Genomic DNA, 27292 nt, shown 5'->3' with positions numbered 1-27292 from the left:
ATTACTTAGTAATGCTTATTTGCATGTTAGATTTTATTTTTTTGTAGGAGATTATGCTGAGATGGGCATTAAGAAGGCCCAATTTATATGTTATACGAGGAAGCAGAGGGTTCTGTGTGCTTCTTAGAAAGACCTCTTTAAAACAGAGAATGAGACATCGCCCTTATTTCTTGAGATTGTCTGCCATATGCAAAAACTTTCTGTGGGTAAAATTGATCACAATGGATGGCACCAAAGTTTGTCTCTCAAATCCTTTGGGAGACATGTCTGGTCTGATCTCCAAAACTTCCAGTGAAACAGAATTGGATTCTCTTGGAACATTTCTCTCTTCCCAGTAGGGAACGCTTTACTTCCTCCTACTGCTCCCATCCTTCTGTAGATTTCAGCTCCATGCTAGGTTCTCAGAGATGCCACTGTCAGAATATGAGTTGCTTCTGCCCAGTATGTTGGAGTGATGAGTCATTCTGGCTGCTTCTTTCCTCAGATCTTTTAGCTTAATTATCACAATAACATTTTTGCCTCGTCCCTAGATTCTTCCTATGCCCTGTTCTGTGCTTTTGTCCTCTATCTTGCTCTCAGGGTCTGAGATCCCACCTTAGTAATCTTTCAGGGGACCCTCCTTGTTTTTGCCTGCCTCTCGTCTAAATTTGGAGTTTCTCCTTGACCTAGATTAGTGCCTTGATCATTCAGTACCACCTGACCAATATCTCTAATGCAAGTCTCTACTTCTAAAGACAGCCTGCTCCTGGATTGTCTGTCACTGAAGTATAGCACACAAGGGCTTTGGAGAAAAGGAGTTTCACACTCAAATTCAGGATCTACTATTCACTAGTTCTGTGACCTTAGACAAGATTCTTAACCCCTATAGCAATAATTCCTTTATCAGAAATAGGGAATATCAATACCACTTTGAAGAGTTATGATAAAAAAAATGAATGACTTGCAAAGGACTCAAAGAAACAATAATGAATATGCTGTTGCTGCCGCTGTTGCTGATCATACTCTTCTGTCTGCTCCTTTGAACATGGTTTGGCTTCCAATATTACTGATAATTATCTGGAATATCTTTTCTGGGTCTTGGCCTTTCCCAGGCCATTCTATCTTATCGTGGTCCACCAGGTCATGCCAAAAATACATTGAGATATGACAGCTGAAAATTTAAGTTCATGGAATTCCTGAGTATGTGTAGGTAGGTACTGGGCATCATGTTACAAAGAGGAAGAGGGTGGACAACTCTATCACCACCCTATTTGACACACTTTTGTCTCTCTGGTCTGTATTTGCATTAGGTTCTTACCAGAGTGGTGCCTCCATACTACTTTCACAACCTGTCAGATATTTACTGCACATCAATCACACCAGGCACCAAGGGGGTTACCAAGGTTAATAAGAAAAGAACTAACACCTACTCAGAATCTGCTGTGCTACAGCCATTGTCTCATTTACATCCTTTATTTAATTTAACCCTCAGAAAACCCTGTGAGACAGATTTTATCCCCATTTTATAGATGAGTAATCACGAGTTTCATGAGAAACAGATATGAGACTTTAGTAGCTATATGTTAGTTGAGACATCTAACCAGAAATGTACAATAGTAACTAAGTTTTGCCCTGTTAATTATTTGGATCGGTCCTTATTTTGTCAACATATATTTGCAGAAGAAAATACCTGAGTGGCATGCAGAAGCCATGTCCAGAGAGGTTACATAAGTGGTTCACTGACCCAGCAACGGAGCAGAAAGATTGAAACCTAGATCTCCTGTTTTTAGATCAGGGATTTTGAAAAGAGAAGGAGGAAAAAAGCCTATAGTATTAAAACACCAAATTAAAGTAAAATGCTTTTTCCAGCATTTCAGAATTACTTTTCGAAGTCTGTCCCTGGATCTTCTTTGCTTATATTTCTGTTTTTATTGATGACAAAGCACTCTCACACCTATCATATTGTGTAAAGGGCCAGGCAGAATAAGGGAAATCCATTTGGTTTGTTTGAGTATAGGTTGTTGCTCTTAGCCATTTGAAAACTGTCTTGTGAGGTTTAGGGGCTTTCTCTCAGTACTGCTTTGTTTTAAAAGCTTTGCTAGCAAGCCTCTCTCAATCAGGAGTTTCTGTTTTCAGATCTCACCATTAAAATGACAGTTTGCCTCTGGGGAGGCAGGGGTCCCTGATGCAAATGCGGAGTATAGAAGGAAGCAGGAATCTGTGTGCCTGCTGGGGCTTGCTGCAGGCCAGCTCACTCAGCTGACCACGATCCTATCTGCTTTGCCAGGAATTGGCCAGCACTGAAGATCAACAGAGACTCTGCAGCAAACTGCAAAGTCAGCCAAGTTCACCCTCAACTCCCTGCCTTCTTACCAAAACAGGGAATAATTCTGACAAGTTGCCAAAAAGAATTCTTTCTCACCCAGAGGGCTCACTTTCCTAGGTATTTACATCTTTTAAGACTTTAATTCTTGCTTGTTAAAAAAGAGAGTTTATTGGAGGTGTATTAGGTACTTAGTCATTAGCTGGGGGAATAACCCTTGTGGCTGAGAAGTCTCAGAAAGGAAGTTCTGGAAATTGTTAGACCTGGAAGGAAGACTGCCTTCCTGTTTTTTGTGTATTTTAGAGTGTTAGCTCTTTCTCACAGTTTCCCTTCTGTTATGGCTGAGTTGTAGTCTCCCTCAAAATTCGTATGCCGTTGTCCTAACCCAAGGAACCTTAGAATATAGCAGCATTTGGAGATAAGGTCTTTAAAAAGTTGAATAAGTTAAAATTAGGTCTCTGGAGTAAGCCCTATGTCAAATTTATTTGTGTCCTTACAAGAAGAGGAAATTGGGACACAGAGAGAGACACCAGAAACATGTACACACAGAGGAAAAGACCGTGTGAAGACAAAGAGAGAAGGCGGCCGTAGGAAAGCCAAGGAGAGGCCTCTGAAGAAAACAAACCAACTGATACTTTGATCTTGAACTTTGAGCCCTCAGAACTATGAGAAAATAAAGTCTGTTGTTTAAGCCACTTGGTCTATGGTAGTTTGCTGTGGCCACCCTAGCAAACTAATGTACCTTCCCTTCTGCTGCCAGAGTCTCAGAAGCCAAAATATTGGCTCCATCTCCCCTGTTGGTTTTCCCATCCCTTTCAGAAAATTCCAATAGTCTAAACTTTTTGCAGTTTCTTTTTGTCCTTCTGGCATGCAAGACATCAGATGAAGGAACCAAAAGCAGGCATTATCTGAAAGGCCTCTTGCTGGTGGTAAGGAATGTAATAATACAGTAGTCTCAGAATTGGTATATTATCTTAGGAGAGATATACTGGATATATATGTTCCTAAGATAACATGTGGCTCACTGATGTTTTAAAGTGTCAACATCCTTACGTGGTTGTGTGAGAGAGGACAGGACATGGATTATCATGGAATGAAACATAGTATGGAAAAACAGATAACCCTGATGCTAATTACAGAATAACAAAGCAAAAAGAGAGGAAAACCCAAAACTTGGGTTGGCTGTGTATAAGAAATACTAATTACAGTCATTTATGTGAAACTGCTCACCATCGATAGCTAATTATCATGCAGCACAATAACATTATGTATATCATTAAATATGTATCAAATTAGTTTTATTTGATTACAATAATAAATTCCAGAAACATAGAGTAGAAGGCATCGAAAGGTCCTGAGAGATCAACATCTAGATCTAGCTCCTCATTTCACAGATTAGGACACTGAGGCTGGTATGCGGTAGCTATTTATGGCAATGCTGGGACTGAAACATATGTTTCTGGCTTTTCAACTATGCTTCTTATGAGAAATCTGCCTGAGGCTAGAGCCAGAAATCAAGAAAGACTGTGTCCTTCTTGACTGTTCTATTTAAGTAGTACCTGGCCCAGGCATTATCACATTACCCTGTTGTATTTCCTTCACGTCACCCATCAGAGGTTGAACTTACTTTGTTTATTTGTTTGTCTTATTTCCACTGCTGTAGTCCTAGCATAGACTAGGTGCTCAATAGATATTTCTCAAATGAAACTGATGAGTGAATGATTCATTGAGAGACTCTGGTAGAAGGATCACCTTAGAAACATGGAGTCAGGACACGATCGGACCTGGAGGCTGGTGCTGAGGTTTCCCAACAGCAGCTTCTCTGTCTTTCTGCTATTCATGCTTGATTGTAAGAATCATCTGAGACACCTGTTAAATATACAGATCCCCACGCCCTTCCCTGGACGGACAGATTTGGTGGGCCTCGATAGGGTTCCAGGAACTTGTATTTTTTTTTTTAACAAGCACTCCAGGAATTTGTTATGCTCAGTATATTTAGAAAGCACTGATTAATATATTTGTCTCATCTTGAGAGCATGACTATCAACTCACAGCCTTAAAGAAGTAGAGAAAACTTTGATTCTAAGTAGTACTATAGAGAAAATGCCATGTTTAGAGACTATTGGATTGTTTAAAGAATCTATTGGTGGTGATATGACAGGTAGCATCTGAGAAAAAAGAGCACTACACATTCTCTTAGCAAATTATGCCGTGTCAGGTCCAGTGCTAGGCGCCGGGGGCAGGGGAGCATCAATGGAATGAGAGACACAAAATCCCTGCACACAGGGAGCTCACCATTTAATGAAGTGACAGATGAGAGACTAGGCAATTCTTTCCAGTCTTTTCAAAGTATTATTTACATAGAGTAAAATTTACCATTTAAATGTATAGTTCTGGGATTTTTGAAAAACACAGTTTCATTCTCCTAAAAATTTCCCTTGCATCCCTTTGTTAAGTTCCACGGTGACCAACTGTCCATTTTTGCCTGGGACTGAGGGGTTTCCTGGGATGGAGACTCTCTGGTTAAAACTGGGACCGTCCAGGTGAACTGGGAGTGTTGGGCAACCTCTCCCTCTACCTCCAGCTATCTCTCACTGGTGTCTCTCTGGCATCTTAACGTGCAAGTATACCATAAAGGAGCATGAGGGTAGGTGAGGGGAGATTGGAAGTGACACAGCTGTTGGCAGTGGTTTGCACTGAAGGATCCCAAAATACTGCACACTCTTAGTGCATGACTCATTTTAGCTTGGATGTATAGCCCTGAAACAGTGCATGGACATCAGAAAGAAGTCAGTTGGCGCCTTGTAGGAACACAGCAGGTGAAAGAGGAGGAAAAGAAAATTTAGATCCAAGGCATCAGAGAAATGCCTACTCTCATTAAAAAGTACCTAGGTTAAGAACATCAGATCTAGCTTTTATAAAACGTCCAGGGAAAGCACCACTCACCATCAACTGTATAAAACTAATTTCATCTCCTTGAGAAGGCAGGAGCCAGAGTCACTTCCAGTTAATGAAAAACTTAAGGTGGGCAAAGTAAAATAGTCTCACCTCGACTCAGGAGGATATCTTTAAGCAGTGACAGCAAATCCAAACTCTTTCCCCCTTTCTTTGCCTTTTCCAAGAATAGACTGCAAAACCCAGCCACATTTCAAAAGAATACTCATCTAACAGCTCTCTCTGCAGTCTCTCAAGCTCCTGACATTTTCTCCAGGTCAGAGACACTACATGCAAATACCTGTCTGTCTATTCATGTCCTGCCATTCAGGCAGTGAGGCAAAAAATCTGGACTCAAACCTTGCCTTGGGATAATTGCTTAGCAAACAGGATGCACATAATCCATTTTCATTATTAATACTCCAGTTAGGAGTTAGGCTCTGTGTTTGGTTGCTTGTAATGAGAGGTGCCTTACAATGGAGGTGATGAAATCTGCCATTCAGCTCACAGTACTGCGAGGAGGCAAAGAAACCCCTCCTGTGGCCAATTTAGATTCCAGACATTTCTATTCCCCATAAAGCAGTGGGCTAGATGGGCCCTCTATTGAAGAGTGGGACGTGCTGATTTTCCTGCCTGGGTGATTCTGGAAAAATGTTTCGCCTGCTCATTTGCTTATTGTATATTAGGCGTTCTTAATCGGGGTCTGATAGCTCCTTCGAAGGTGTCTGCCCCATGTGATTGCACACCCAGGGAGCAGAAGTGCTGGCATGAAGTAGAACAGAGTTTGAAAGGGATTGTCAAGCAGGGCTAATTCAGATGTAACCAGCACAGCCCTTGTGGCTGGCTCAACCACACAGCAGAAACTGGTTAGTTCTGAAAGGTTATTTTTTTAAATTCTTGAACTAGGGGGGTTTCCTGATAAGAGTTAAAGGACTTCTTGGTGAAATCTGTTCTCATTCTCGTGTAACTTTCATTCCATCTCAGTGGAAGATGGTTTGCTATTAAAAGAAAAGATAATCCATTATCACTATGAGTCTTGAACTGCCATGGGGAAGCCTGCAGCTGACTGTGAGGAAAAGCTGATAACTTGCATTTAAAGAAAAAAAAAAAATCAATTGCCAGTTGGTATCTTGCCATCAGTCAGAAATACACCATAAATCTGTCCACGGGCAGAGGGACTAGGTCCCTTGGAAGATTTGCAATGGGATTTGAAGGCTTCTTATTGACCTCCAGGTGATTAATTTGAACCCAGTTTGGATCTGCAGTGACTGAGTTGGTTATTTTTGTCAAGTTCTTTGGTGACAGGTGTCTGTGTTACGAGAAACAAATTGGCACTAATTGGGCACTCCTGTTGGCATCTTGGCAGGAGAGAACAACAATGGCTTGATTTGGGAAACTGCACATTAACAGGAAAAGGACACCTGTGCTGGACATACCCAGTCTGTCTTGTCGTTTATTTGTTGTTCGTTTGTTTCAGGAATATGAGACATGGTAATAAGTGTGGCAATTTTTACCAGCATTCTCACTCCTGTCTACCCCCAACGCTTTCTCTCTCTCTCTCTCTCTCTCTCTCTCACACACACACACACACAGTATACTAATGATAGGTCTATCACTCTGTTTATCCAAGATCATCAATGAGAGATGTTGTCCAGTGACCCCACTATGATCAAGACATAACTTGTCAGTGGGCAGGGTTATTTTATTTATTTTTTATTTTTCACCTGTACCTGGTACCTGGTCTGGCACATAATAGATGCTGAATAAATATTTGTTAACTAAATATATATTTCTTGAATAACTGAATGACTGATCCTTTTCTCTCTCTCTCAGAACTGTTAAGGCATGACAATCCTTTCAAGTAGAATTCTAGACATTTAGAGTTGGACAGGACCTTAGCAATCATCTGAAGAAACAGACACTATTCTTCAGATAACGAACACTAGGGCTTGGCGAGGTGAGTGACTGAGCTGACAGCAGAATCTCTGTCTTCTGAGTCCTGGTGTGCTGCTATCTCAGCACTCCTTTGGAGGAAGAATGATTTCAGAACTCAAACCATTGCTGCTAATGAACAGCACAACGGACCATGAATAGAGAAGCCTGATTTCCATTTTGGGATTCTGTCCTGATTATGTGGCCTCAAGGAAGTCACTTAGCATTATTGGGTTTCTGCTGTTTACAGTCTATTTGGGGAGATAGACAAGTAACCAGGCAATTACAATAAAGAATGCCACATCTGAATAATAGAGGAACAACTTGGAACACATGGGCAAAAAATACTAGCACCATTTTGAGGGTAAATTATTTTTCATCTCTAAATAATCAGTACATTGAATTAGAACATGTAAAGCTCGTGAGAGGTGGCCCTTGTTTTAATGTCTTAAGGGCCCATGTAGTGATTTCAGAAGTGACTTGCCCAGCAGACTCTAATGACCCGCCAGGGGTGGGGGTAGAGGTCAAGTTGTTCTGTACCAGAGGAGGTAGAGTGATTTGTGTTTTGTAATTAAGAGGAGGTAGGACAGAGGAGGCTAGATTTAGGTTAATGCAAATTAGAGGAGTCCTATTCTTACTTACAGTATCTTCCCTATTGGTGGCATCTACATGAATCTACATGAATCTTCAGGACTGACTGAAGCTTGAGTTCTCACTGTGAACCTGAAGTGACTCCTTGCCACCTTGTGCCTTTGCAATAATGTTTTAGAGATAGAAGTCTAAAGAGAAAGGAAGATGTAAGATGGCTTCTTGGCTGTAGATAAATTAAATATTCAGTTACCGATAGTAAGGGACACAGAAATAGATGAAGCTCTTCAGCTCTTCCTACAGGAACTATCTCATTCAGACTTTTGCTACAGCAAGTAGCCAGACCGATGAAATTGAATACACTTATCTTTTCTAATGCAGATGCTCAAAACTACCATTAAATGGACAGAATGAAAAAAGATGTGTTCTAATCAGAAAAAATGTATAATGATCTCATAGCATCTTCCTGAGAAGTTTCAAAGAAAGACTCAAGTTTGAGCAACCAGCAGCCAAAGAAGAGACAGCTATGCTGAAAGACGAAAACTTCTGTGGCGAGTAGCTCTAGTCCTGAATTGGCAGGTATATACCTTTCAATTTAAGAGTGTTAGAAAAGGCCAGAAAAGATTCTGCTAGACTTGGCCAAATTCACACATGCTAAAGAAGGAGATGGGACTTAGCAACTCACTCCAGCTTAGGAAATGATCTCACCATTAGAAAGATCTTCTTATTACTGTATATGTAGTAATTCTTATTGCAGATTGTGGCTATTGAGTAGTGTGGCATTATAGAATGGCTCTGAAATGGAAGTCCACTTTGCGATGCTAAGCTGAAAGGGGAGATACTTCCCTTTGTGTAAACTCTAGTCTAGTAATAATAGCAGCAACGATAACAACATCCAATATTTGTATAGTTCTTACCTATATAACTCTATATTAACTCGGTCCTCACAATCCTATGCATAGGAACCTATTACCATCTCTTCTCTATAGATGAAAAAACTGAGGCACAGAGCAACTGAACGACTCGTCCAAGGTTATACGACATGTCAAGAGCCAGGATTCAGACTGATGGGCTCTAGCTCTGGAGATTATGTTGCTAATGACTACACCATTACAAACTTATAAACAGGTATAGGAAAAATATGCATAAGTTATTCTCAGACAAGAAAAGCAGCTGTTTTTCTTGTCTGAGAAAAACGGATAATGGAAGGAAGCCGTTATCATCCTTTTGACCTTGGCCATACAGATGATGAGAACCTGGTAGACTATTCCTGTGTGGCAGGGGGTAGGACATGTTTACCATGGGGGATAGACGCTGGTGTTTAGAGGAAAGGAGGTAGTTTGGCAAGGCTCTGTAAAAACGTGCCATCTCCGAGGACAATGCGCAGTTACAGGAAATTAGCAACCTGTATTTTGAGACCTGGTCTGGTGCAGACTGTGTCTGGTATGCTGACAGCTTCCTGCTTCTCCCTTTCTCTCCACTGAGGCCTGTTTCTGGTGTCAAGGGAGCTTGCTCCATCCAACTAAGTACAACCTGCCTGACCAGGAGATTTAATTTCTCAAAGGGCAGCCATTGATATATGCCCTAGCCTCCTTACATTCTGATGGGTGGGTTTGGAGGTATGGTTCACAGTTTTCTAGAATGAGTCCTGTAGGATTAAGCTCAAGGTGTTCTCAGCAGTAACTCACTCATTAACACACCTTTTATTGGTTTTTCTTACTTCCGTGTCTTACCTCCCAATCCCTCACATATACTGCCTGGGATCAGTTCTCAAATGAACTAACTATGCCCAAGTCCATGTTCCAGGCTCTGCTTGTGGGGGAAGCAAATTAGGGCAACTTTGGAAAGAGTGCACATGCCCCCCTGGAGCTGACTGTGGTGGTAGCAGGAAGGCCCAAGGTTAAAGACTTCCCAGGAACAGGAAAGTCAGAGGAGAGTCTCCTCTGCACTCGAGGGCTCCCATGTAGAGGCTGGGAATTCTAGAAATCAGAATGTGTTCCTTCACTAAAGGGAGCGTTTGCTTTCCTTTACCCCACACTTTTTTTTTTTTTTTAATTAAAGGAGTCCATTCCAAAGCTGAGAGATTCCACAGACTATGCTTTAATCAAGTGAGTAACTGAAAAGATTAGCTTTCTGAAATAGATGACTGTCTTTGGTACAATGAGCCCAGAAAACAGACTGATGAGACGGATACACCACAGGTTAGAAAATACCCTCAAAGCCTCAGTTCCTTGCAGTTTGAAAACAAAATGAAACTCCTTTATGCAACCATCTCCAATCAGCAAGAACTCTAGGCCCTTTCCTGAGAAGCGGAGGTGACAGGATGTCATGGTCTGCTCCTTGCCTTGTGTAGTTTTCATTGGCGGGTGACTTTATGCATGGCTTTCCTGTGTGCAGATCTCTGCAGCAGGGGACCTATAGCCTTGTTAATGCCTGACTTTCATGAATGAAAGGGGGCCTATTTGTATGTGATAGGGTAGAGAAGAAGCTGGTGGTAACCCAATGGGTTTCCAGAAGAACAATTTTCTCAGTTTTCTGTGGGAGACTCTAGTCAAGCAAAATATGACATCCGTATAAGATACTCAGGCTATGACTCAGGTATTCAGTCACCAAGTTTTAGTTCCCAGAACACAGAGAGCTTTCTATGCTGTTGATCTACAGTTGATTATTTCATTCAGTTCTGGAAATCACACTTTGATAAGGCTTTGACAAACTGGAGAATGTTCAAAAACCTAGAAACCATGACATATACAGTATAAAGTATAAATTTTGGGGTGTTTTCCTCTGTCAGTGACAACTGCATCCTTTCTCCATTCAAGCTTAGAAGCAATTGAGAAATACAGAGGGTTCCAACTATCATCTTTATTTTTGGCAAAACTACATTAATGGATATGGTTTAGACTAGCACCATCTAGATTTTGGGAGTTATGCTTGCAAAGATTGAACTAATGAAATAGATACTGACACAGCCCATGAAAAGGGACATCTGTGGTCTGCCTCATAACTATTGAGCACAGAGGGAAGGGACAGAGACGGTCCTTCAGCCATGCCTCTAGTAGGCAGCACAGGGCCTTGATCCGGGTCTTCTTACTATCTCATCTCTCTAGAGGTCTGCCAAAGAGATGGTCAACCAGAGGCTCAGCCTCCCATGTTCAGGACTTGTATCAATCTCCCCATGTGCTCCTCTTTGAGGGGAAAATAGAGGGGACAAGTGAAACAGTCCTTTTCAATACTCTAAAGGGTGAAAAGTCCTATCTGATGGGCCAGCATAAAATCATGGCAGAGGGAGAAAATGGTTTTGACAATAGAACATGTTTATCTTGGGGAAGAGAAGACTTAGAAGACATGACATTTGTCTTTAAGTATTTGGCAGTAGGTCATGCATAAGTGGGTAGAGTGAGTCCAATCACTTAAGTACAAAAGCAAACAAAAAAGAAAATGTTTTGTTAGTTCTCATTATTAGGTTAATTCTGTCCTCCCCGCAAAAGGCTTCCTTAGTCATAAAAGTTTTTTAAGCAAAATTGGGGTTGTTTGTAGAGATATTTAGTAATTGATTTGAGATCTGGAAAAATTTTCCTATGGTCTTTCTAAACTCTGAGATTCTTTGATTCCATGAAGGGCAATGTAGGTCAATACAAATCTGTCTTTTGAGTAGAATGAATAAAGATTGTTCTAAGCACAGATAATTCTTGAACATATATATGATTAAAACACAGAAAAAGAATAACAAGAGAATAGCCTAGATAATACAAAATGTTTTCTTCTAACTTCCTACCAAACTTTCCTTAATACATATCTTAGTCGATAAAATAATAGAAACTTCAAATCCTAGCCATGTTTTTCTCTTAGTACAAATGCTTTCAGGAGAGAAAAGGAAGACAACTAAGAATTCTGGGTGATTCACATTCTGAGAATCAGCTCAAAATAAATGTAAGCAGTTAAACCATTCCTATTTCACTTGTCCTCCTTCTCCATAAAAATACCTAAATGGTCCACTATATTTTTTAACACATCTGCTTTCCTAGAATAAAGAGCCTTAGGAATAAAAGGGCTACAGTTAGGAATAAATTGGGAGACACCAGGAAAGGCCCCTGCTTGAAAGTTGCTGACCTTCTCCACTGCCTACAAATTCTTTGATGAGAATTTATCCCTATCAAAATGAAAATATCACTGGAATAAAAAAAAAAAAAAACAATAGAGGCCCAAGAGGGTTGTTTGCAGGACTTACTATAAATGACCCACAGAAATCAATGACATCTATATTATTACTGTTCTAAAATTAAGCTCTGATAATGAATTAGACCATAAGAGCTGAAAGCCAGAAGCATTTGCCTAGGGACAAAACATAAGTTTTTCTGTTTTATCTATGTTTGTATTCTCTTTAGGGTATACAGTTTATTTATCTTCTAGTATGCCAAAGCAATACCTATCACTTAGAAATTCCTTTCATTTCTTCATTTTTTTTCCCACATTGTATAGGTTTTTATCTATGAGCTCATTGAATGAGGGACTAAGTCTTATGTTTCTATACTTCTAAGAAGCTGAGTAGCCAAACAGAAAGATCATGAACTTTCAAGTTGGACCAAACTTGCTTTGAATCCTACTTAGCCATTTTGAAAGCTCAATTTCCTCCTCTGCAGGAGCTTCTGGCAAACTATTTTATCTAGATATCTGACCCAGTGTTTAGCACAGTGTCAAGAGTCCACTAGATTCTCCATAGGAGTTTGTTGAATGGTTGTCAACTTGCTTGACAATAAACAGGATTGGTCTGAGGTATTGGGAGAAGGACAAGAAAAAAGAAAGGGAAAAGCAGTTGTGTGGTAAAGGGCAAGCTGTCCTCTGCATTTACCTTGTTTGCTGACTTACTTAATGTAGCCTTAAGTTTATACTGTGTTGGACGTTTTGCGTTTTATTTCCTACACAGAGATATTTGGGTTAATCAACTACGATATGTTTAAAAGCGGGAAGGAACATTTGATACCCTTCTCCAACAAGTTTCTATTTTGAAGGGTTATGGCTCCAAATGTTTTTCCTGTTTTTACAATAAATAATTGCCTGGTATCAGTACCTAAGTGTGACATTCACCCTAGAAAACACTTCTGTTTGCCCATATCTGGCTTAAATTCTAAACTTCTTGATGGCAAACAACTTTCTTTGCCCCATGTCTAACTCAATCAGTGTCTTTTACTTTAAGTAACTGTAAAAACGACTCCAATGGTTTAAACAACGAAGGAAATTTATTGTCTCATATGACGAGTTCTGTGGGATACCAAGGGGATGTGGTTGCAGTGGTCTGCCCTGTGGGAACGGTATTTTTATCACTAGTATTGTTGAGAATTGTCAAGGCATGGTGATAATGGAAAGCAGACTGACTTGTAGGCAGTGCGATTATTGTTCTAATATTCTCCAAAGACAATGTACCCCCGTTCGCCTGCTCCCGTGGTGGGCTGCTCCTACTGCTTCTCTTTGGGTACACTATTTGGAAAAGGATGTGTTTACCACCCTCCCTACTTGCTAACCAGGAAAGTAGTTTATAGAGGAGTGGTAGGGGCACAGGAAAGGTTTTACATTTATTTTATCTGTTTGATAATGTATCTAGTACTTTTATTTCTTTTTTAGTGTTATTTAAAACTGATTCATCTGAGATACTTTTGTGGGTTCAGAGGACATTCCCATCAATGGGGCCATTCTCCCAATTTTCTTGGGTGGTTATATCTCTTTTATGAATGGTCAGTCGTGAATCTTTTCTCTGCCCCCAGGAGACTAAGGTTCACTTCCAGGTTGTTGCTTTTAGGGTCCTCTGTTCCTAAAGGTGGCTCTATGATGATGTGGCATTGCTGTTTTTCTGCATGGCCCATGACTAGTACTAGGGAATCATGTATCTTTCACCCTGACAAACTCTGCATGTGCAGGTCAGTCTCAAAGTGCCAGCTCTCTCCTAGCTGGTAGCTCTTCGCATGCCCTCTAGAGGCAAGAGGCAAAACTGGCACCATGGCTTCCCCCACATGCCAGAAGGGTAGAGGAAGCCCAGCCTCTCTAGGTGTAAGGTGAAGCAGTTGCTACCCTCCCTGTTTCCTCTGGAAGGAAGGGGAACTGTGGCATGGTGACGAGTCTCTCTAAAAAAATATTGTCTCCAAAATACGCCTTCTCCTTCATGTTTTTAGCTCAAGAGTTATAGAGCTGATTTTTACAAGGTCTTTTGGAAGTGCTACACGAGGAGCTGTGGGTTCACCTTCAATGTACATATGCTCTTTGTCCTGTTGTCTCTGTCACAAGTAAAGTAGTGGTTGTCTTATCTTAACATCCAGTTACATAGACATGACAACATCCAACAGAAGAACAAGACACTCCTCCTGTGTGTCTAGGAATCTGTTTCCAGTTATTCTAGAAGGCTTCTTCTCATATCCCACTACTCATTACTGGGTCCTAGGTACTCTCCCAAATAGCTGGCCAAGAGAATGGTGATAACAAGAGTGGCTCAGACAACTTAATGTTTATTCTTGAGCCAGGAATATGGTCACCTCCCAGAGCACATGGTTATGGCAGAGAAAGGTGACACGTGATCAAATTGAGGGGACAGGTATCCAACGGCATCTGCTAATTGGCATGCAGTATCTGTCAAATGATAATGACTTTGGAAAGCTCAGAGTCAAGGATGCCTGCCAGTAAATTCAATCTACTTTAAAAATTACTAGGCTTTTGGAGGTGAATGACAGGTTAAGAGAAAGTATGGATGGGGCTGTGCAGATGGCTCCAATCAGAATGAATATGGGCTCGTGGCAAAGGGATCATTGGGGTTGTCAGCACGCTTATGGTTTCTGGCCTGTGAACAGATAGCTGGTGAAGGTCCCTCTGTGGGCTTTTCCTCTTTGGGAAATTTTCCCCATGGTAAAGTTGAAAGACCTCACTTTGAACAGCTGGAACGTACTTTTCCCTTGCTTCTCTGTTGACAACCCAAGGCTTCCCAGACAAGCTTACTAGAATTGCGCTCGATTTCATCTGTGGAGAGAACTCAGTCAAATGCAGACTGATACCCAGCATACTCTGGGGCCCTTGTGCCAAGCCCTTTTTCTGTCCTGACCTGTGAGATCCTGCATTCTGCTTCTCACTGTCAATCAGGCCAAATTGTGTCAAATTATGCAGTGCTACACTCAGCCACAAGAACCAGGTTGAGACCTACAAATTCATTTTCACATGCAACTTAAGCCAAGACTTTTTCTCAAGTGTGCAGTGGCGTTGAAAAGAAATGGGATGCTAAGGGCCAAACATGTGGAATAGGAGATTAAAACTCTGCCCTTTCCCTCAAATCCTGTAGTATCAGCCCATCGTGCCACCTGTCTAACCCTGATTTCCTTTTCTCCTGGGATAACAGTTTTTAAAGTACCCCAACCTCCACACTTGGGTTTTAAAAAATAAAGTTTTATTGGTGGGTTTCTATTTGTTTTGTTTTGAACATCACATACATTATCTCAACATTTTCCCCCAGGGCTTAATTTAAGATCTAGGTTATCAGTAACTCTAGACTGATAGCTCTCTGCAGAATTAATCATAACTTTTTTTTTTTTTTAAGCACCATTTTGGAGGGCAAGAGATGCAGTCTGGACATATAATGAAGGGGTTAAGAAACACATTCAACATAGTATACATATGTATGCATGTATAGCGATGTACTTTTATAATTACAAATTGAATAGACATAAGATATTAAATATTTTATGTCTATAGCTATGTGCTATATCTAACTCAGGAGAAAAAATAGTAGGAAGGTAATACTCAAGTGCTGAAAGTTTTCACAGCTGCATTCCTTGAGCCTATTTGCTATCAGCCCCGATGAGTTTACTTTTTTTGGAAGAGGTCTAGGTGGGCTCAGAGTGGGAGGAGAATAAAAAGAAGATCTGACAAGTGAAGCAGCTCACTGCTCATTGATTTATTCCTGGAACCTTAAAGTTCTTAAAACTGAGATCCCTACCTTGGTTGTTCCCCTGACAAATTCTAGATTTGGTTCTTTCTTGGAGAGCAGGGCAGATACCATTCCATCTTGTGGCATCCCAAAGTGGATTCTTTTGAGGAAATTAAGTGAGAACCTGATTATCATGAATTCCTAGTCCTCGTTTCTGCACGGCCAGAGGCTCCTCTCCCTACACAGTTCTCAGATTCTTGGAGCTTTCAGAGTTGCACTAAATTGTATGTAGTTTGTACATTTCTGCAGCTAATGTTAAGGAGAGCTAATATATATGTAGTGCTTCTTACGCATTTCTACCCTGTTCTTAGGGTAGAAGTTAATTCAGATACATACAATCATTATTTCCATTTTACAGATGTGAAAACAGAGGCATAGAAGGTTAAGTAACTTACTCGAGGTCCTACCACTGGTAAGAAGTGGACCCAGAATTTGGCAGTCTGCTTTGGGGTCTGAGCTCATAACCTGCCATGCCTTCTATACTCTGCCATGCTATGCTTGTTTTGCATTCTGAGGCAATAAGGAGCAAGGTGCTTATACGAATGAGAAGTCATAGAACTAGAAAGAAGCAGCATTTGGGAGTCCAGATCACTTTCATTCTTCTCTATATCATATAGATATGTCAGTTGCAACTGAGGTGGGGGAGTCTAATCTTGGTATTTTGTTACACAGACATCACACATCTAATAGAAGAACAGGAGATGCTTTTCTATGCTTCTAGAAGCCCCTTTCCAGTCACTCAGAGGTATGTGGTGAGTCATACATAGAGTATTCTCAAATGGCATCACTAGACTTGAACCGCTCAGTCTTCAGTAATGGTTCTTATTAAGGACTGATAATATGTAAAGTATGTCTCTTTAATAACCATTGTTGGTAGGGGACATGTAGGGAGCAGGTGCAGGAGGGAGGATAGTGAGACAGAGAATTAGTATAAGGACTATCAGAAGAGAATAAGATTGGATTTCACCCCTCAGACTCAGGAGGGCCCTTCTAAACTTGCCCCTTATTCTGCTCCCAAATAAAACCTTCCTGTCAGTCAGCCAAACACCCTTTCCCACATCTCCTGAATGTGTAAGCTCTGCTTCTGAGTTACTGCTCCCTCTAACTGGAGCCCTCTTTCCCATCCTTTCTTGCTCAGAGAGTCTTACACAATCTTTACGACCCACTTAGATTTTCACCTCATCTGCACAGTCTTGTCTTAACACTTTCATTTCTAGGACTGTTCAAAAATGGTTGGGACTTGGCAGAACAGGGTCGACGTTCGCATCTGAGGATGTGTGATTAGGCATAAAAATCTATCTGTGGTCCAGGTGGCAGTGTGTGGGTCAAACTGTGGGCCAAGTAACTGTGGTTTGTGAGAAGACTCTGAGAGCTGTTTTGGAGCTGAGCCTGAGTTCTGAGGAAGTCAAGAGATGCCTACATTAGAGCCAGAGGGTCAAACAGCCAGGTGTGGTCAAGAAGAGCAGGCATCAGAAGCATTCTTCTTAAGCCTAATTGTGCCCATGTGATAGGTTTCACCCAGGTGGACATCACTCTCTCCTCCAAATTCCACCAGTGTACTTACTCTATCATTCACATGGTATTTGATCATTTATACCTTTGTTATAGTAATAAATGTTTTCTGTGTGTTGTCTCTCCAAGCTCCATGAGAACAAAGGATACACACACACACATACACACAAAGACATACATACATGTGTGTGTATGGAGATAGATTTTATATATATAGATATATATATACATATATATATACATACAAAATCTTTATTTATTTATTACATAAGTATTTATTATATATATAAAGATTATGTATATAATCTTTAGTGTAGGGATTATGCTGTGTATATCTGGTAGCCATGCTAAAAATAGCTCTTGCATGAATGAATCACAGCAATTCTGTCTGTTATGGGTTAAATTGTTCCCTCGAAAACAAAAAATAGATACGTTAGAGTCTTAACTTTCAGTACCACAGAACGTGATCTTATTTGGAGATAGGGTCTTTAGAGGTAATCGAGATAAAATGAAGTCGTTAGGGCAGGCCCTAATCCAATATGACTGATGTCTTTGTAAAAAGGGGGAAATTTGGGCACTGAGACAGACATACATAGAAAGAAGACAGTGTGAAGAGACAGAGGGAGAAGATAATCATCTATAAACCAAGAGGAGAGGCCTGGAATGGACTCTTCCTTCATAGCTCTCAGAAGGAACCAACTGATACCTTGACCTTGGACTTCTGATACCTTGATCTTGGACTTCTGGCCTCCAGAACTGTGATATAATAAAATTCTCTCATTTGAGCCACTTAGTCTGTGGAACTTTGTTATAGAAGCCCCAACAAATATACTATTATTTATTGAGTACTTGTTCTGTGTGAGGCACTGTTCTAATCGCTTTATAAGTATTAACTCCTTTAGTCTAACAAATTCTCCATCAGATAGGTATAGTACAATATTATCCAGAAGAGGAAACTAAGACCCAAAGAAGTTAAGTAAATTGCCCGAGATACTCAGATAGTAAGTGGCAGAGGTAGAATTTGAACTGAGGTAGTCTGACTCCAGAATACTCTTAACCAGTGTCTCCTACTGCCACAGTAAGTACCCTTTATCTGAAAGACTGCAAACTGTGGGCTTCTGGCCCTGGTTACTTCACATGTGTTTTGTTTGACCCTGAGGTAGACTATATTTTCCAAAGATGCATAAAACCACATACTCTCAACCTACATACTCTTACATGCTGTGACCTTGCCACTCCTCTCAGGACACAGAGTCCATTTCTCTGCTTCCATGAGACTACGTGGGCATTGAGACTGCTTTGACAAACAGAATAGGATGAAAGATATGCTGTGAAAGGAACAAGTATGGTTCTTAACTGGCCTGGAAGTTTCTCTCTTCTGCCTCTTGGAAGCTGGTTGCCATGTAAATGTACAACTTCTTGAGACTACCTTCCCGTGAGAAGGCCAAGCACATGGAGAGGCCCTGGAGGAGGAAATACCAACCCCCGCCTCCCTAAAAAAGAGAGAGATGGAAAGAATGGACCAAGGAGCATAGATACAGAGGTGCTAGATATGTGGGAAAGAATCCATCATTTTGGAAGTGGATCCACCAGCCCTAGTCGCCTCTGCTGATGCCAAAAGCGAATCACTCAGCCCTTCACTGATCACTTGAACCTTCTCAAATTCCTAAAGCACTAGTAATGAGCAGAATAAAATGGTGGTTGTAAGCCACTAGTTTTGGGGTTGGATATTATTCAGCATAGATAACTGATACAAATCCTGACAATGTTTTAAAATAATTTAAACTTGTCGCCAGCGTTTCAAATTGAAACAGGCCTCACACACACCTACCTCGCCCACACAAGGATTTTCAGCTTTTCCTAAAGAATTAGAAGTTAGCTCCTCCTACTTAGCAAAAGTTGCTTGTGATAGAGCAGTGTTCCCTTTAGATGGGGCGCATGCACTCTGTATAGTTCCCCAGAGCTCCTATTAGACCCACTTTCCTCTTTTATGCTACCTGCCTGTCCCTTTTGAAATTTGCAGTGTAGCTTCAGCTGTTTCTTTAAAGCCTCTCACCCAGTTCCCAACTAGTTAAGCAACATTCCTTGGCTCCTTCAGATAGTCACACAGCAGCACCAGGCACAGGAGCCTGTGAGCCACTGGCCCTCTTTTTCCTTGCTCTAGTCTCCTCCATGTACCATCTCCACATTCAAGAGGGTGGGGGCGTGTAGCCAGGCCCTCTTGTTTCTGAAGCTTTTCTTGTTTGCTTGTTCGCTACCGCAGGAGGGGTGGTTCTCCAAAATTGAAACTTCATACTGTGCCATTCCTTCATCTCATTTCCAGGCCCCCTGCTGTGTGACCGTGTGACACATAGTCATTCTGCGAGAATTGAGACGGATATTGGCAGTTTGGGAGCTGTTGTTCCTGCTTATGTATGCAAAGAACATAATTGCTAAGTGCATCATCTGCTGTAATTTACACATCCACATATAGCACTGAGCAGGGCATTCTCTTCTTCCACGGGCACCCAGGGTTGAAGTTGTGTACACACACTAGCCTAGAGAGAAGCTGGCTCATTTCCAAGGCTCCAGGCGGCCCAGTGGAGGAATGGAACAGCGAGGTTTCTAAGACCTCCAAAATGAGGCTGGCAGAGTTTCTCCTTAGATAATTTACAATTTTTGCAGGGAATGCAAGGGATAATCTGTAGCATCTCACCTTTTTTTTGTCGCTGTTTGCATATGAGTTTCAGGCCCCTCATAAGAGTTAGCTATAATGATAGATCTAGGATTCTCAGCTATGTGCAAGCAATGATATTAAAAAAAAAGGCTGATCCCTACCCTCAAGACAGACATCTTGGAGCAGAGCAGGTAGATAGACATCTCTTGATGCACTTTCAGTGGCAGATTTGTTCAGATGTGTCAAGTCTGACAAAATCGTAAAGGTGCACTCCTCTTTGACTTGGTTCCACTCTTTGGTTTGCACATATTTCTACGGCATATAGAAAGTTTCACTGGTGGATTATAAAGTGAGAAGGGGCCTTTTGCCAGGACAGTCAGCTGAGGTGCCAGCATTGAGCCTAATCCATTTTAACAGCATGCCCGAGAAGCCTCAGGTTGTACCCCAGGAGCTCAGTTTTCTCCAAAAGATACAGATATGTCCAGCAAAGTTGTGAAGGGTACAGAGAAATAGTATAAAGTATCAGTTCTGCTCTCCACAAAGTTACATTTTAAGCTTACATTTTAGGAGACAAAATAATGTATCTGAAATAATTATTTTGAAAGTCTAGAAAAAGAAAATGTCAGGAAACTCCAATCTAGGCATTACAACAGTCAGACTCTGGTATCAGACTTTCCGGACTTGAATCCTGGCTCTGTGGCTCAGCAATGTGACCTGGGACAGTTTATAGAACCACTCTGCCTCAGTTTCCTTATTTGTAAAATGGGTATAAAAGTGCCTCTCTCGGTGTCACTATGGAAGCTAAAGGACTTAATATGTGTGAAGGGCTGAGAACACTACTTAGCACTTGGTAAGGACTCAAAGAATGATAACACTTAGCATTTCATCTATAATTCTGTATTGCAAGAATGTTCTTTCTAGTCCTTGCGATTTCCTGTGTAGTTTCCTCATTAGATGTCAGAACAGCACCCTTAGTCACCAGGCCTCTGAGAGCTAGTGCTGTTCATTTCCTAGCTGCAAGGGCAGTGGAGTAGAGCTGGACTTTATGTCCAACGGAGCTGCACTACCATCTGTCAGCTGTCTCACCTTGCTCCACAGGCTTAACCTTTCCGTACCTTGATTTCCTCATCTGAACTGGGGACAACAGTTCCTACCTCAATGGATTGTTATGAGTTGAACTGCATTCCCCAAAAGGATGTTTCAAAGTCCTAATTCCCAGTACCTGGGAATGTGACCTTATTGAAAACGGGATCTGCATGGATATAATCAAGTTAAGATGAGGTCATTAGGGTGGGCCCTAATCTAGTAGGACCGCTGTCCTTATGAGAAGAAGGACATTTAGATATACAGACACACACAGAGATAGAGAGAAGAGAACACCACATAAAGACAAAGACACACAGAGGGAAGACAGCTATGGGAAGATGGAGGCAGAGACTGGCATTATGCTGCTACAAGTCAAGGAACCCCTGGGGCCACCAGAAGCTGGAAGAGGCAAGGAAGGATCCTCCCTTAGAGCCTTCAGAGTGAGCACATCCCTGCCAATACCTTGATTTTGGACTTAAGCCTCCATAAAAGTAAGAGAAGAAATTTCTTTTGTTTTTAAGCTTCTCAGTTTGTGGTACTTTATTACACAACCCTAGGATACTAATACAGAGTGTGTATACAATAGACTCGTAACAGTGTGTAGCATGGGGTGGGTGCTCAAAAGTTGTCATTCTGAAGGCTACAGAGCAGTGAATACTATGCCATGTATTTGCTGTTGAGGAGATAGCTTCATAGGCCAAAGGAGCAAAGGAGCAAAGGAGCAGGCTAAGTCCTTCAGTATGCACGTGGGATCATCTAGATGCAAGGTTTCGAAGGGAAGCTCTTCTATTTATTCAGAGCCATTGGTGAGGGAAAGTGGAGCCCATGCAGGCCTTCAACCACTAGAGGGCATTTGAAGGACATCAGATCCATAGGAGCTGACCCGTGGTCAGCCAAAGGCCACACACACACACTGTATGGCCCAGCACGTGAAAGTAGGAAATAAATGACCCAAACAATAAATGTACTTATTGGTTTATCTTGGCCAGTACCTAGTCTAGTGTTTGCGTTAGGAATTCTGAGCAGGTAGAGTGTAAATATCTCAGCATGTATCCTGTCTGACTTGGTAGTCGTAGCTATTTTCCCATCTGTGTAGGAACAGCCAGGACAAAGAACTCTAATAGAAAAAATAATTTTAAAACAACCAAAGAGAACAATAAACAACAGATTTAAGTCCAGTGATATGCTCAATTAATAAAAATAAGCAAGGCTATTAAAATAGGAAGCCCCAAGACTGGATACTTACCGCATACACTTTGAAAAGGTTCAAAGTAGAGTCTTAAACTAGAATCCCATTTAACGGAGATCCCTGTAATTCAAAATCTGGCAGGTGACTAGAGGCTGAATGGAAAAGGCTAACCCCACAGAGGCGAGGTCAGGATTAGAGACTTAATTCTGTCTCTTTCTCAGTGATTGACATTATGGCCGACCCTGGACAATTCACAACCTGTCTGGGTCATTATTTCCCAGTGTATAAAACAAGGATAATACCAGTCACCAGATCAATTTTCTAGAGTTCACTCAGGTCCCTTAATGAAAGGCGCATTATAAACACAAATTGTAATTATACCTGAGAGTGCTTTTTCCTCTGAGGGAACCAGAGGGCTTTTCTATCTTTGAAACTTCAATTATGAAAGTTAGAATCTTATGCATTTGGCAGTGGTGGATAAAAAATTATTCATAATATGAATCATATAAGAGCAGGTTAATGATGCTCAGAATCTTAAAGTGGGGCATTACTGATGTGAACAAATTACCTGGAACCTGGAGACTTCGAGTCTAGTCATTATTCTACTAATTAACCCTGGGGCCTTGGGCAAGTCATTTCACCTCCCTGTGCCTTAGCCATAAAATGATGTGGTTTGATTAGCAAAATCTTTTCCAAACTTCAGTTATTCTCTTCATGATTTTTGCCATATCCAAGAACCATCGGTATTATTATGAACTTGTTAATATTTCTTTGATTGTTTTATTATTTCTTTAAATACATTAATCTTTTAAATTTAAGTGAATATTGCCCACTACAGTCTTGATGTAAATGATAATATTGATGACATTTCTGGTTTAGAGTGCTACATATATTTATATATCTAAATATATATGTGTGTGTATGAATATATTTTTGATTACTCATTAAAGAAAAATATAATTATTAAAATAATATTATTAGAAAATATATTTAAAATAAATATAAATATTTGAAAATACATTAGGAAAAAATACTCTGAGTATATCATCTAAAAGTAATCTTACATACCATATTAACATATGTACCAATTTGGAAAAAAAAAATTGGCCTATATTATGTTGAAGAATTCTTCCAAAGCTATGAGCCTATGAAAGAAATTAAAATATAAAACAAATACAGGAGCAGCTGATGGTTTTGATCAAATTTGGATCTACAGCATGGCAGAGAAGCTATAAATTTTTTATACTAACAGTGTTTTCTCTACCAGATAGATATATTAACACCTGATACTATTAAGGCAGAAAGATTGGCAAAAGCAGCATCAAGTAGATATTGATGGGAGAATGTTGAGAGAAAATGTCCTTTAAAAAATATTAACTAAAAAGACAGATCATCAAGGGAGGAGAGAAACTCATCCCAGAAAAGTCAAGATTTGTGTTGATTATAGCCCAGAAAGTTGCAGAACATAAGGGTGAACTTAGAAAGTTTTTATGTTTAAATATTTCATTACATCTCTCTCTTTAGTAGGTGAATATGTACTAGCAACTCTAAGTTGTTGGTTCATTCAGCTAGTAATGTTCTTTGAGTGCTGACAATGCTCCAGGCCCTGTTCTGGGCACTGGTGATACATCCAAGAATGAAGTATATGGGATCTGTGCTAAAGAATCACCACTGTGTATTCATAGCTGTAAGACCTATACCAAGTCTATTTACTTTTCTGAGGTTTCTTTCCCTCACCTTTAGATGGGGCTAACAATATTTCCCAGGAAAGTTTAAATTGACAGAAGATACACAAAACGACCTGGCATGGCACAAATAGCAAATGCTACATAAATGTTAGTTGAATTTGAATCTGAGAATCATAGCACCAGAAAGAAATTTATAGATAATCTAGGCTGTTCTTTCCCAGAAATAGAGCTGGAAGCTGCAAGAAATTTAAGCTGAGGGACACAATATGGAAGCTTGGCCTGCTGCCCTGTTACTCCAGTGTGAAATTTTTATTGTTTGGCTACGCAATTTAATTTCAAATAAGGTGATTCTACTCTCAGACAGAGCTATAATAAAATGTCACAATATACAGTCATCTAAACATATCCCTACACCAATCTATACTTGTTTAGTGATAATCATTCATGCTGGTTAATCAATTCCACCGAGTTTAGCTTTAGGGCAAAAAAATTCTGTTATCTGCCATCAGAGTTTTTCAAGTTACCGATATGTTTACCAACTTTGTTATATTTCTTAATACATGGCCTGGCCAGGATCATATTTAAACAATTATATTTCCACTTTTCTATTACAATTAGGAGCATAGCCAGTCTACAGTCATGCTACACTGAACAAGCCCGATCCGGTCTGATCTCGGAAGCTAAGCAGGGTCGGGCCTGGTTAGTACTTGCATGGGAGACCACCTAGGAAGATCGGGTGCTGTAGGCGTAAAAAATAAAAAATAAAAAATAAAGATTGTAAGCTGACAAGGTCTTCGTAATCTATGAGGTCAACCAAGAGTTGCCCCACCTAAAAAATAAAAAAATAAAAATAGTAAACAAACAAACAAACAATTAGGAACATAGCCGACTCTATACAAGCCCTGGGCAGGAAGTATTCCTGTCCTGGTTCTGTGTTGTGGAAGTCCCTGCTCTATCCCTCTTCTAGTCACACTGCTTACCCTGGAGCAAAGAGTCCAGAGGAGAAGAGGAAATGCCTGCTATAGCCCTAGCATCTCCTTTTGAATCATACTCCTTATAACTGGGACCTTAGAATTGCCTGCCCAGATTATTCCAGCACTTGATGGTCTTTTGCTAGGCCTTCTCTACCAGGTTTCTCTTCTTTAGGATAGATAATGCTACTGGTATGCACAAAGCTAGGCATGACTTTTGTGACCAAGGAGATGAGTGGGTAGGTGGACTGCTTAGTGGACAGAGCTTGAAAGTAGAGGTTAGGGTGTCCACATGTACATGCAAAATGCCCTTCATAATGCAGGGCAGAATGGGGTAGGGGGAAATTAAAAGGAAAGTGGTGTTACGTTATGGAGTTTTATTTCTGCTTTTCCCCCCAAAGCCCTGCAAATGTTTTGTTGGACTTGATTTTGTTCTTGATGGATGTCTGGTTTGTTTCTTCTCCCTTTCTCCTGGTGGCTTCCTTTTATCTTTTCACTACTCTCTGGCATGTCTACTGAAGGCTGGTCAGAGGCAGAACATAGAGGTTAAACTCCCATTAGATCATTCTCCTAGTTGGTGAGTAAAGAATAAATTTTGAAACTTGTGAACAGCCTTGATAAAATGTTTCCTAGAATCACAATATCTTAAAATCTGAAGGGACCTCAAGGGTCATTTCTCAAATCCATGTGGGTAAGAGAAATGAAAGCAGAAAGACACAGAAACAGCTAAATAAACTTATGATTAATCTAAAATCTCATCTTTGCCTATTTTTACAATTTTATGAGGCTTCAGAGTATATGATCATTAGCTGGTGGTATTGAAATGTGATTTGTTCTTACACCAAGGGTACTTGTAGCTATGTGTCTTTGGAGTTGTATTTGCAGTCACTATATAGCAAAGGGGCTTTGTGACTATTTTGTACTCTGCAGACTATTCTGATACGGACATTATAATTCTTGGTCAATTTCATATGACTCTAAAGCACTTCCCACATTCTATTTATTTTACGAGTTTAACTAATAATATTTTTAAGTACTCACAACTATTCCTTTCCCCCTAAAAATTGTACCTGTCCTGTGATCTTATTTCTTCTGTGTCCTACTATTTATTAAGGCTATATGGTATACTCATCTAGGATATGATGTCAATGGCCAATGAAAATGTAATGGTTCCTATCTCAGGCAGCATTATAAGACCAACCTTTATTAACTCTTTAGTTAATATTTTAAAATTTATTATTTTAAAATTTATTATTAATTATATTAACTCTTTAGTTAATATTTTTAAATTTTTAGACAGAAAGGCAGACCTGGAAAGGGAAATAATCATGTAACCCTAAAGTTTTTGGAATTGTTTCGGCCACAGAATCAGCTTAAAGAAAAATGTTTTGGGTGGCAAATAAGATCAACCTTTCAACACCCAGCAGGAAATAAACAATACAGAGACAGAGACCCAACTGCACTGTGAAGGGTCAGTTAGCCATGCAGAAGTAAGCAGCACTGAATGGAGGGTGGTGTCTGTGAAGTCCTGGAAATGCAGAAAATATGATGAGCCAGAGAAACTGAGAGAAGAACTTCTGCAAGGGAGAACAACAGAAATACTAACAGTCATGGTGGATGCATCACAGAAATTATACTCGGTGACAAGGATAGCGCATAGTGCACAGGCTCTCCATGGATGGAGAAGAGAAGAGCGGTGATAAACGGACGAGGAAAGAATTGTGTGGTGCTGAAGGAAGAATGAGGTATTGCCATCTCAGTACTGGAGCCCTTCAAAGCTCTGCTCTGTGTAGAAGGAAGAACATCTGCATCTCAGTGTGGAGACCTGGAATAGAAATTTTTAAACTTTTCTCTGTGTGATATACACCAAGGGATAATCTTTCCAGGCAAGATCTGCTCTGATGGGCATGCCAGGGATGAAGTAAGATTGCTGGGGCCTTGCTACTTCCCTCTCACCTTCTCAAAAAGCATGTTATAATGAAAGGAAGTAATGTTTGGTACCACATGGCAGGAAAGACCTCCTCCTCCTCGGGGACAGCACTTACCAAAGCTAGGAGCAAAGGCAGCATTTGGTAATGCAACTCAAGGTAAGAAAAGTGTCAGAGACTCCTTTAAGCATTAACATAGAGAAGGCCCAGCTCGGGCATCTGAAATTTCTGCTCTATACAAAAAGTCAATTTGCTGTCTACCCAGCCCTTACCTCCCTTCCTCCTTCTCTGTCTCTCTGTCTCTGTCTGTCAGTCTGTCTGTCTGTCAGTCTGTCTGTCTGTCAGTCTGTCTGTCTCTCTCTCTCTCTCTCTGTCTCTCTCTCTCCTCTCTCTCTCTCGTTTCTCTCTCTCTCTTCACACACACACCCTTGAATGTGAATATGTACAAGAACATGACTGATGATTCATGATGGCTGAAGGGGACAGAGGAAGAACACAAAAGTCTCAGTGACTTAAAGGGATCTGGTCAGAATGGAAGAGAGATAT

General features: G+C 40.6%; 1 pseudogene; it reads left to right on the top strand.

Annotated features, from left to right (window-relative positions):
• The first annotated feature begins 24476 nt into the window (after positions 1-24476).
• Positions 24477-24595, top strand: LOC111731217 (annotated as a pseudogene).
• Positions 24596-27292: the final 2697 nt, after the last annotated feature.

Source organism: Pteropus vampyrus, unplaced genomic scaffold (genome assembly GCF_000151845.1).
Source record: "Pteropus vampyrus isolate Shadow unplaced genomic scaffold, Pvam_2.0 Scaffold354, whole genome shotgun sequence".
In the NCBI taxonomy this organism is placed as follows: Eukaryota; Metazoa; Chordata; class Mammalia; order Chiroptera; family Pteropodidae; genus Pteropus; species Pteropus vampyrus.
Note: the sequence above shows the minus strand (reverse complement) of the source record. Positions and strands in the feature narration are given on the sequence as shown.